Raw genomic sequence first — 5,908 nt, 5'->3', positions numbered from 1 at the left:
GTGCCTATTTACTCTATTGATTATTTATTTTGCTGTGCAGAAGATTTTTAGTTTAATTAAATCCCACTTGTTTATTTTTGTTTTTGTTGCATTTGCTTTTAGGATTCTAGCCATAAATTCACTGCCTAGGCAAAAGTCCAGAAGGGTTTTTTTATGTTTTCTTCTAGAATTTTTATTGTTTCAAGTCTTACAATTAAGTCTTTATCTTGAGTTAATTTTTGTATACAGTGAGAGATAGGAATCTCTTAACACTTCTTTTATGCATGTAGTTATTCAATTTTCCCAGCATTAATTGTTGAATAGGGTAAATCTTTGTTGAAGATCAGTTGGTTGTAGGTATTTGAGTTTATTTCTACATTTTCTATTTTCCTCTATGGTCTATGTATCTGCCTTTGCACCAGTACCACGCTGTTTTTGTTACTACAGCCTTGTAGCATAATTTGAAGTCAGGTAGGGTGCTGACTCCAGTTTTGTTCTCTTTGCTTAGGTTTGCTTTGGCTATTATGGTTCTTTTTTGGTTTCATATTAATTCATTTTTTTTCTAGTTCTGTAAAAGATGATATCAGTAGTTTGATAGCGATTGCACTGAATCTGCAGTTTGCTTCCAGTAATATGGTCATTTTAATAATGTTAATTCTTCCAAACCATGAGTATGAACTGTTTATCCACTTGAATCCTCTGTAATTTCTTTCCTCCGTGTTTTATAGATCTCCTTGGAGAGATCTTTTACCTTCTTGATTAGGTATATTTCTAGGTATTTTAGTTTTTCAGCAGCTATTGTAAAAGGAAATTAAAGATTTGATTTGATTTTCAGCTTGGTTGATATCAATATGTAGCAGTGCTACTGATTTGTGTGTGTTGATTTTGTGACCTGAGACTTTATTGAATTCATTTATCAAATCCAGAATTCTTTTGGAGGATATGAATTCTCCTTTTCCAATTTAAATAATCTTTATATATTTCCCTTGCAAGATTGCTCTGTATAGGACTTTCAGTACTATATTGAATAAAAGTGGTAAAAATGGGCATCTGATTTGGAGTCTATCATACTCAGTGATTTATCACAGAAACAAAGAACTGAGTCCCATATGTTCTCACTCATAAGGTGACCTTGAACAATTATAATGCTATAAGAAAGTGATTGGCAGTAGTGGAAAACTGTCAAGGGGGGTGGGGTGGGACTGGCAGTTGAGGGAAACTGCTAAGGAAGAGCAGGGCATACCTCATCAACAAGGGTACCTGCATGATCAAGGTTTGTATACCTAACCCTGAATTGTACCTCACATCTTTATAATAAATAATTTTTTTTTAAAGAGGGCATCCTTGCCTCATTCCAGTTCTGAGGGAAAATGTGTTCAACTGTTCCTTATACAGAATCATGTTGGCAGTGGGTTTGTCATATATGGCATTTTGTACTTTGAGTGATGTTCCTTCAGTGACTATTTTGCTGAGGATTTTTCTTATGAAAGGATGCTGGATTTTATCAATTCTTCTAAAATTCATAGGATTTTAATTTTTAATTCTGTTTATGTGGTAAATCATGCATTTTGTTTATGGTGAACTATTCTTGAATCTCTGGGATACAACACACTTGATCGTGGGGAATTTTTAAAATGTGTTGTTGGATTCAGTTTGCCAGTATTTTGTTGAGGATTTTTGCATTTATGTTCATCACAGGTATTGGTCTGCAGTTTTCTTTTTTTTGTGTGTCTTTTCTAGCTTTGCTAGTAGGATGATGCCAGCTTCATAAAATGAGTTAGGGAGAATTACCTCATTTTCATTCTCATGGAATAGCTTCAGTAAGATTTGAACCAGGTCTTCTTTGAAAATCTGGCAGAATTCACCTCTGAGTCCATCAGGTCCTGGATTTTTTTTTTGTTGAGAGACTTTTAACTACTGATTCAACCTAGTCACCTGTTATTGGTCTACCCAGGATTTCTAATTCTTAATTCACTTTTGGGGAGTTTTAAGTTTCTAATAATTTATCTATTTCTTCTAGACTGTATCTTGTTTGCACAGAGGCGTCTGTAATACTCTCAGATGGTTTTTTGTATTCCAATAATATCATTTGTAATGTCTCCATTGTCATTTCTGATTGAGTTAATCTGAGGCTTGTCTTTTTGTTTCTTAATTAATCTAGTTAATGATCTATCAATTTTTTGTTTTTTTAGGAACCAACTTTTTGTTTTATTGATCCTTTGTGGGTATTTTTTGTTGTTTATTTGTTTCAATATTGTTAAGTTCTGCATTACACTTTGTTATTTGTTTTTCTCTGCTACTTTTGGGTTTAGATTATTCCTGTTTTTCTAGTTTCTTGGAGTGTGATGTTAGACTGTCAATATATGATCACTCAGTCTTTAAATATAGGCCTTAAGTGTCTATATTTACCTCTGAAGATAGCTATGACTGTGTTCAAAAGATTTTGATGACTTGTGTTATTGTTGTCACTTGTCTCAAGGAATTTTGAAATTTCCATCTTGCTTTTATTGTTAAGCCAAAGATCATTCAAGAGTAGATTGTTTAATTTCCTTGTATTTGTTTGTTTTTGAGAGTTCTTCTTGGAATTGATTTCTGGTTTAATTTCACTGTAGCTTGAGAAGGTGCTTGATGTAATTTCATTTTTTTGAATTTATTGGAATTTGATTCTTGGCCTATCATATGGTCTATCTTGGAGAATGTTCCATGAACTGATGAGAAAAATATATATTCAATAGTTTTTGAGTAGAATGTCCTCTAGTTGTCTGTTAGTTCCATTTGCTCTATGGTCTCAGGAAACCCCAATGTTTCCTTGTTGACTTTCTGCCTTGATAATATGTCTATTGCTACTAGTAGAGTGTTGAAGTCTCCAAATATTATTTTGTTGTTGCCACTCTTTTCTTAGGAATAGTAGAATTTGCTTTATGAAGGTCGAAGCTCTGCTGTTAGGTCCATATTATGATTGTTATTTTCTTTTGTATCATTGATTCCTTCATCAGTATGTGTGGAATATTTTTCCCATCCCTTCACCTTGAGTGTATAGGACCCTTTCCATGTTAAATGGATCTCTTGAAGGCAGCAGATATTTGAATTGTGATTTTATTTTATCCATTTTGACAATCTATACATTTTAAGTAGGACATTGGGACCAATCACATTAAGGGTCAGTATTAATATGTATGATATGTAAGATATTATTTCATTCATCATGTTGGTGGTTACCTGGTTGCTTTTTTTAAAAATATATCATGTTGGTGTTCTATGAGTTTTGTGTTTTATGATTTCCAGTGTTGTTCGACTGGCATATTTCAACTTTTGTTTCAATACTTATAACTCCTTTGATTATTGTAGAGCCAGTATAGTGTTGACACATTTCCTCAGTGTTTACTTGTCTGAGAAATACGTTATTTCTCCTTTATTTGTGAAACTTTGTTTTGCAGAATACAAAATCATTGACTGACTGTTATTCTGTTTGAGGAGATTGAAGATAGGGCCCCAATCCCTTCTGGCTTCAAGGACTTTTGCTGAGAAGTTTGCTGTTAGCCTGATAGATTTACCTTTGCAATTTATTTGATGTTTTCATCTCACTGTTCTTATAATTATTTTCTTTACATTAACTTTGCAAAACCCTATGATGATATGTCTTGGTGATGACCTCTTCACAATGAATATTCCAGGAATAATTTGGATTTCCTGTACCTGAATGTTTATTTTATTTTTATTTTATTAAAAAATAGTTTAGAAGTATAGGGTACAAATGGGAATTTGCCACATAAGTAGGGTACATGCGGGTGAAGTTTGGGCTTCTAGCTGGCCCTCTCTACCACAATAGTGGACAAGGTACCCATTGTGTTGCCATGTGCCCTCCTCCCTCCTTCCTATCTCCCTTCCCTAGAAGCTTCTAGTATCTCCCAAATCCATCCTTGTGCAAGTGTGACTAGTATTCAGGGTCCTCTTATGAGTGAAAAAATGCTCATATTCAATTCTTTGTTTCTGTGATAGCTCACTTAGTATGATAGTCTCCAGTTGCATGCTTGTTGCTGTGATGACCATGATTTAGTTCTTATTCATGACTTCATAATATTTTATTGTGTATATGTACCACATTTTATTTATCCAGTTGACTTTTGATAGACAACTGAGTTGGTTCCATGTTTTTGTCATTGTGAATAGTGCAGCAATAAACATGTGTGTGCAAGTGTCTTTTTGTAGAGTGATTTATGTTCCATTGGATATATTCCCAGGAGAGGGCTTGCTGGATTGTATGAAAATTCAGTGTTTTGTTCTTTGAGAAATCACCACATTGCTTTCTATAAAAGTTGAATGAGCTTACATTCCCACCAAGTGGAGAAGTGTCCTTTTCTCTGCAGCAGCACTAATGCCTGTTTTTTTGTTTGTTTTTTTTACTGATGATACCAGTGTTAGGTGGTATCTCATTGTAGAATTGTTTCACATTTCTTTGCTTTCTTTTAATTTGTTTTAGAGTTGAAGTCTCACTCGTCCAGACTAGAGTGCCATGGCACACTCTTAGTCACTTCAGCCTTGAGCTGCTTGGCTCAGGTGATCCTTCCACCTCAGCCTTCCAAGTAGCTGGAACTATAGGAATGCACCATCATACTCAACCAATTTTTCTTGATTTATTGTAGAGATGAGGTCTCACCAAGTTGAACAGGCTGGTCTCGAACCCCTGGGCTCAGGCAATCCTCTCATCTCAGCCTCCCAAAATGCTGGGACTATAGGCACGAGTCACTGTGCCCAGCCAACTAAGCATGTTTTTCACGTGTGTTTTTTTTTGGTTGCTTGTATGTAATTCTTTGAGACGTTCTACTCATGTATTTTGCCCACTTTTTTTTTCATTTCAAAAGATGAGATGTTTTATTTGGAAGTCTTCCACAAATTTACTCACATTTTTAATACATTTAGCAGTTTTCCTTATAATCATATAAAATTGATATTAAAATATTAATTTTCAGCAAATATTTTCTACATGTATACCATCCAGATCCCTTCTGGGTTACCTCTGTGTGCCACACAAACAACTTTTTTTTAATTTTAAAAAAAAACCTTTATTTTATTTATTTATTTATTTATTTATTTATTTATTTATTTATTTATTTATTTGAATTGGAGTCTCACTCTGTCACCCAGACTGGAGTGCAGTGGCCGCTCCTGGCCACTGCAGCCTCAACCCGCTGGGCTGCGGCGATCCTTCCACCTCAGCCTTCCAAGTAGCTGGAACTACAGGCGTGCACTACCACGCCCAGCTAATTTTTTTATTTATTGTAGAGATGAGGTCTCGCCACGTTGCCCAACAGGGTCTCGAACCCGCGGGCTCAGGCAATTCACTCACCTTGGCCTCCCAAGGTGCGGGATTACAGGCTGAGCCACCGAGCATAGCAAAAATTTATTTTAAAAATGTGGGTACAATTCAGGGTGAAGTATGCAAATGCTCATTATGCAAGTACCCTTGTTGATGAAGTGTGCCCCTCTCTTCCCTGGCAGTTTTCCACTATTGTCAATCCCTCTCGTAGAGTACTATGATAATTTTTCAAGGCCCACTTATGAATGAGAACATGTGGTACTCAGTTCTTTATTTCTGTTATAGATCACTCAGTATTATAGATGCTAAGTCCATTCAAGCTGCTGTGATGTTCATAATTTTGTCCTTCTTTATGGCTGCATAATATTCCATTGTGTATACGTACCATTTTTTTATCCAGTCCTCTTTCAATGGGCAGCATGATTGGTTCCATGTTTCTGTTATTGTGATTAATGCTGCAATAAACATGTGTGTGCAAGTATAGTTTTTTTTTTCTTTCAATCTATTTGAGTCATTGTAGATTCTGGATTTTAAGCCTTTGTCAAATGTATAGCTTGAAATTTTCTAAAAAAATCATTTCATAGATTGTCTCTTTTTTTTTTTTTTTTTTTT

This window comes from Carlito syrichta, unplaced genomic scaffold (assembly GCF_000164805.1).
Source record: "Carlito syrichta isolate Samal-C Ts95f unplaced genomic scaffold, Tarsius_syrichta-2.0.1 Scaffold301945, whole genome shotgun sequence".
Classification (NCBI taxonomy): domain Eukaryota; kingdom Metazoa; phylum Chordata; class Mammalia; order Primates; family Tarsiidae; genus Carlito; species Carlito syrichta.
This window is presented reverse-complemented; position numbering follows the sequence as displayed.